Source organism: Phoenix dactylifera, unplaced genomic scaffold, assembly GCF_009389715.1.
Source record: "Phoenix dactylifera cultivar Barhee BC4 unplaced genomic scaffold, palm_55x_up_171113_PBpolish2nd_filt_p 000143F, whole genome shotgun sequence".
Lineage (NCBI taxonomy): Eukaryota > Viridiplantae > Streptophyta > Magnoliopsida > Arecales > Arecaceae > Phoenix > Phoenix dactylifera.
In genome coordinates this window covers 1,264,704-1,271,546 of record NW_024067698.1, presented here as the reverse complement: position 1 = coordinate 1,271,546, position 6,843 = coordinate 1,264,704, and the positions used below count along the sequence as shown (strand labels likewise).

The 6,843-nt window shown below is 38.7% G+C and overlaps 1 long non-coding RNA gene across 1 annotated transcript; it reads right to left on the bottom strand.

Annotated features, from left to right (window-relative positions):
• On the bottom strand, nucleotides 1–1,138 carry LOC120104937. The gene is made up of 2 exons (XR_005507317.1): nucleotides 551–1,138; nucleotides 1–382 (listed from the first exon to the last, which is right to left on the bottom strand). It is a non-coding gene; the product is annotated as an uncharacterized LOC120104937 (long non-coding RNA).
• Nucleotides 1,139–6,843: the final 5,705 nt, after the last annotated feature.

The following is a 6,843-nucleotide window of genomic DNA, read 5'->3' as shown; positions in this document are numbered from 1 at the left end:
TTTCACACAAGGCTTCCAAGTAAAGCAATATTTAACAGCTCTTCATCATCATGTTCTGCATATGACATGGAAGATTATAAAATCTTTCTCCACTGAGTGCAAAAATTTGATTTACACATTAGAGTGACACGTCATGGAAAATATCTAGATGCTATAAGATTAGGTAGTTCTCCTTGACATATGATTAACATTAGTTAGCAAGACCTTTTCAGCATCACCTCTCTTCCCGATGGCATCTGTAACAAACAACAGCAAAACACAAGCACTGGCAATGGAATCCAGCATAAATTTGCAGGATCCTCCTACTTTGGGCTCTGTCGGAATTAGCCCAACTGGATAAAAGAGGAGAGACTTCAGAGAAGTGCAAGGACTTTGGACAGGTCTGATATCAAATTAAAAAAAAAAATGTCATGAAAAGGTCCGGTTTCAATAAGAGGTTCATTTTGAACAAAAGCGTCACTCCCCTTTGGCCATCCCAAATCAAATAACACATCACATCAAGCAACGGTTAGTTATAAAGTCTCGTCAGTGGATGAGCTAAAACTCTCACCTATCACCAACCGCAACAACCCCCATCCGTGCACGTGACGGTCCGGTTCGAAGTGGTTCGCGGTTCAATGACTCGGACCGGCGTTTTCTAGAGTCTAAACCAAGCAGGACTTCAGCAAAGTGACGAATCAAAACCAAACCGGATTGGGTCCGGAAACTCGGAAAACGGCCGGATGTTCGGCATGGCTTCCAACTTCCTTCGCATTTGCGCTAAGATAAAGAGAGAAAAATTAGAGAATCAAACCCACCTTGGACAGATAGAAAAGATAGGAGAGCTGGTGAATCCAATCCATCTTTTTTTTTTTTTTTTTTCAGAGAACGTCGCAGGATCCATTAGCGAATATGGATTTAAAAAATTCATTAAAAAATAATATTGTTTTATAAGATCCACGAAGTTTTCGCCGGCATATCAGTAGATCTTGATCCAAAAACGAGACTCAAGGACCCACCTTGATCCAAAAAAAAAGTTCCCAAGAAAAGAATGCAGATCTCTTAGAAAAACTCGACCCAAAGAGCAATGAAAGGAAAGATTTAAAAAAAAAAAAGGATTATAGATTGAGATCTTGGATGGAAGAACCGTATGTTTTAGAAGGGGCGGGGGCTCCTTGGCCCAAGAAAGGGCTCGAACCATGGACACCGGCGTCTTCCAAGTGGAAGGCGTCCTTGAGCTGTGGAAGCCATGGGCGAACACCCCGAAGCCGAAGACGAATCCTATCACCACGATCACCAGCCACCAACAGCAAGCACAGGCAGCACGATTTGCTTGGGCAGCAGCACATCTTTTCCGTCCAACGATCGCTATCCAAAGAGATAGGAATCTGAAGATATTTTTAGGAGAAAAGGATGGTATGAGTTTAGGCTTCGCCGCTCTGGGCTTTTGAGAAGAGAGAGAGAGAGAGGGGGCATATATAAGAGATCGGGGAACAGAGGGGGTTTCCGAGTAAAAGACGGGGAGCGTTTTATTGGGGCGGGGCCCCACTTGCCCCGGTGTGATTACGGTGGTGAAAATTAGGAGGTTGCACGTGTGTTCATTAGAGATTCACAAGTCCAAACTGGTTAACGCGGGAAGGGCGACGCATCTTCAAGTCATCAGTTTTGGAGGTAGAACTCAGTGTCGTCTGAGAGAGAGAGTCTTCTATGTGAGATGAGTTCTGTAGATCCCAAAATATCATTTTAGAAGGAGATTCAGCGAAAGTGATTCAACGAATTCTGTAGAAGGGGTTCGGAGGGCTTTGTATCTGTTCTTCCATCTCTGTGGAGTATTTTGCCTCTTGATTTATATTGGCAATGCTCATGCAAGATTGGTTGATCTGCCGATGCATCAAAAAAAAAAAAATTAGAAGATTTTTTTAGCAAAAAAATTAGGGATTTGGTTCCCTCGTAAAAAAAAAAAAAAAAAATGGCGGACTTGCTTTAGTATTGTTTGGTAGGTTTAATTTTGTTACTATTTTAAGGGAGCCGTGGTTTCCACGCATTGGTCGGATTTGGTAGAGATTTTAGATTTGGATGCCGTCAAAGCGAAGGGAGGAGTGATAGCGGCAGTTTTTGTTTGGCTCGCTGCTTTCTTCCACGGTGCACGATTTTGGGTTCCAAAGATTCACAATAGTTTCGTTGGATTTGATTTTTTTTGTTTGTTTTTGTATGTCATGGCCTTGTAGGTTTGTTCGAGTCGGCAAGAAAAAGCTGAATTCGGTGCAACTCACTATGGCAACAAGTCAATATCTGATAGACGATCTTATTAAAATTTTATAATATATAAGAAATATTTGTATTAGAAAAAAAAGAAGAAGAAGTTATAGTTATGTATTTTATTGTGCTTATTAGTCTAACTTGTAACCTATGAGTGATTGATGGGACTAACTCATATATGGATGTTTAACTTAAAAAAGAAAGGAAAACAAATATAGCTAGCTTCAACTAGCTAGTGTTTGTAACTACTTAGGTGTGGCTCCAATCCTCGAGCCAAATCTAGCTAATTAAACATGAAATCTCTTGAGAAAGATTGCAAATCCATAGTATTTAAATTTAATTATTTTAAAATGGATAAAGAGCATTAATTATATCTTCTACCTGATAAGTGCAATTTGTAACATGCAAATGCCCTATCAGAGTTTAGCTAGCTACAGTAATTGGAATTTACAATGCATCCTACTGCCACTTCTATGGCCATGAGCAACAATTAGGGTAGAACTATCGAGAAGGACCATCGGATAGCCAACCGTATGGTATCTAGTAAAAAATTTGATCGATTGCTGAGTGTAAGAAGCTATGAACTACATTTTATTCCCTGGTGGCATGAGGTTTTGTAGCTTCGACCAATTGGAAAGTAAAGAGATTGCCTAATTGAAAACATTGTGGCAAACAAAATTTATGGATGAGCATTCTTTTTTCCTTCCAACTGTTTCAGTCATGCATATGAATAGTTTGACAATGCAAGGCTGCTGGGGGGGGGGGGGGGGGGGGGTTCTTTGCAAGTTTTTGTATGCTGATACTCTTGGGTATCTTTACACTCATGCATGATTCCAGCTCAGTTGGCTTTGAAGTGAAAAATACAAGGGTTGCATGCAAATTAGGAATCACAATTCTAGAGAACACATTGAAAATGTCCATTCCTCCAGAGAAAAGTGGCATCAACTAAGAATTTTTATGCAATATTTTCATTAAAAAGATATAGTAATGATGATGGCGATGGTGGTCGATATTTTATATGATATATTTTTTCATCTTTCCTCCCACTCCCTATCCCTCCACTTGGTCTTGGATATCAATGTATGATTTTAACTCCGGCTCATGTCTTGCACATGTGATTCAAGTTTGGGCATGGATGTGATATTGCCACTGAATGAGATTACAAGAGGGGGAGACCGAAGTACAAAATTGCAGGCCACAAACATATGATCTAGATATGATGTATTTAATTTTAAGTTATTTTTTCAACTCCGAAAGAACCAAACTTGTGAATGTCCTACGGCCCATCGAAAGACCGAAAGGGATTAGGTCAGGTTAGGTTACCAAATCTTTCAAGTCTAGATTGGTTTGTCATGACTATGAGCCCTTTCCAGGTTAATACAACATTTCATTTCAAATTTTGATAAGGAAAAGGCGAAAAAAAGGAAGGAAAAAATTGGATCTTAATTCACACTAAAACTCTGTTGGTGATCAAAGTCTTGGCTTCTGGGAAAGTTAGAACTAGCATGGGTATACACCAGGACTTGCAAAAAAAAAATAAATAATATAAAAATATCAATCACTGTAAGAGATTCCAAATAATGCAGCAGTAGTTTGATAATTATCATAAAAACGAAGTTAAAAAAACGGGTAGAATACTGTTGTTGAGAGTTTTCTTTATAATAGTAGCAATGTTACCTGAAGTGCATTAAACTTATCAAATTCATGGCCTCATACTATACCACATCGACACGGTTCTAATAATAAGGGTGCTAATTACCAAATGAACTCGAGCGGTGGAGCTCATTTGGTTGGCACCCCTTTCCCTGGCCCTTTTGTGGGAGAGATGTTCTAAGCTCTGAGTCCAGTAAGAAGCATCCCTCTTCCATTTTGTTCCTCAAAGATGCAAAGGGGAACCATCAACATGCTCATAGCATCTTTCCCTTCTAATGCTAAGAGTGCTATAACTTAAACTCCAATCAGACATGGCATGACAGTGATCGCTCATGCTCAATCTCCGTACGATTCAAAATTATAAGTATCTCAGCCATCCGTAATTTTTCAAAAAAATGTCGACTTGCTCATGTGTTGCATTGGGTTCATGGTGTAGCTAAGTTGTGCTATGTCAAGAATGGTAGACAATGAATTGGAGACACCAACTTACAAGAGTCCAATCCAATATAATTCAGGTCATCTGCTCTCCATGTGTCATTAGTATGCAATGCTTCATCAACATAATTATTCCACACCTAGCTATCACTTCAAAAGATGTTTTTTTTTTTTTTTTTTTTTTTTGGAGGAAATCACTTCAAAAGATGTTAATAGTCAAAATTAAATCCTTCTCCATGAAGACTAATTCTAGGGATGGGCTGTTAGAGAAGCCCTCTTAGTGGCCTGAGATCTGATAGGCTCACATTGTCCTTGAAAGTTAGCTCCTCTCGAATTAATTTAGGTGCTCTCCAACTGATAGGACTTGAGTATACTAAAGCAATTGCCAAGGATATGAGTTGATTCTTGTGCGCCATAGCTACAGATGTTCTTTGAATTTTTATGCAATGCTTGTAGGAACAGTGGAAGAACGAATTAGCTGCTTGTTTCAGTGCACTTTGTGCAGCCTTTAGATTATAAGAAAAACAATATATCCTCATCGCTTGGCACAAAATTATAATCGAAAAAAATGCATCGAAACATTGTAAGTCTCTGTGACTACGCAGCCCGAATACAATCACATACAAAGGTTCCATGGCAAATTTTAGTAATGAAGGAGAGAAGCAACCCCCTTGGAACTAAGCAAGTGATTCAAGTATATACCTACTCCATTCAACTGCATTGCCATGCTTCGAAACACCTTGATAGCTTTCATGTAATTTTTTTGGCTTCTGCAGCCTTTGTCAATTGCATCAGTCAAGAACATAATTATGCAACTCAGGAAAGCAGGAGGAATCTGATGTCTTTATAATTGATCAGTTGCTGATGACCCAAACAACCAAGGATGAGGATGAGGCAATGCCTTTGAGAAGTAGGCACTCCTGGACAAATGCAAGCATGTATTTTATGAGGCAGTGATCCCTGTGCTTCTATGATGACTCCGTTGATGTTAGTATCCAATGAGAATGAAAGACACACAGCCGTCCATTTCAAGCTAAAAGCATTCCATTCATCAAGTGAGTTGTCGACTTACAAATGGGTGCAAGTGAGGACCATTTCATAGTAGCGTATTATAAAAGAACCAAACTTAAACAAATGACTAACCAAGCCCACCTTAGGACTAGGGAGAAGGATTATGAGATGAGTTAAAGAAGTTTGTAACACCAAAAGGCTAATAATGGTTTCTTTTTAAACAGAAAAAAAACACTTATTTTTTCTTCTCGACTAGGGTCCAAAACCTTCTGTCATCCAAGCCCATGCATACTTTAGTTCAAACTGGCGTCCAGTGTTGGAATTTCAGACTCACCAGTGTGATGGTCTATTGCTCATAACCTATTTCTTCTCTTCAACATACTCTAAGCTTAACCATTTGGCTTGCACGACTGAAGTTTTATTTGGATTATTCCTGCTCTCTTCTTTAGTATATATACCAAATTATCATGAAACTATCACATACCACTATATATGCTAGGTGGTATAAAGTTATATGACATCCTGTCACAAGTTGCTTTCTGGGATGAGAAATTACATGCATTTACAGGAGAATGCAAGAACTCTTACTAAGTTCTTTCCAGAAAAGTGGACTGAAGAAAATAATTTAGATGCATAATAAGCAATGAAAACTTTAACATGCCGAGAGACTCAAAGTCATGTGAATGTATTTTCTCTCTTTTTTCCATTTGGCCGGAATGATCAAAAGACAGGCATTACCAGAAAGCAGGCTGGCTAATGGAGAAGGATGTTATGGCTTGAGTTGGGATACATGCGCGGATGTGCCACCAGTATTAGATTAGCCGAAAAGAAGATAATGAAAAGATGATGATGAGTGAAGTGGGTACAGATGCTTTAACCTTCAAGAACTTTTATTGTCGCCACACCGTTTGCTTGGAAGAAGAAAATATAAGATGCAACACGATTGAAGTACTCTAGTGCTATCACTATTGGTAACTTAGAATCCTAACAATAGAGAATTTAAAGATAAAGATAAAAATAAAGATAACTTAAAGATAAACTAGTTTTATTAATTGGCGAAAAGATTCTTTCTTCATATTATAATCTATTATTTATACCAGATGATAAATAGTAAGATAACTGTATATTCCAGCGGTAGTAGCCCACGTCTAGCCTCCACCTGTGACACCTATGGCAACTGATACCAACTGCTCTCTAATACTAACATTTACTATAATAGCTAGGTCCTAGATTATTTGTTAAGGCAATGTTATCGTCCGGTTTGCTCATAATGGTTTATCTTGGCCATTTCTTGGCCTATAGACTGCTTTTCCATGCTAATGTACCTTTAGGTGAGACTGCATAAAAGTTGCCTTGTTTGTCTCGAGACTTGGAACCCCTTTTTGGATCATGAAGCTACCATATGTATAGTGATTGTGAATGCCAAGATGTGGTGCAAATGGAACGTTAAGAAAAAAATGAATTATTTCTTCCTCTTCTTCTTTTATAGAGAGTGTGCATGCGTGT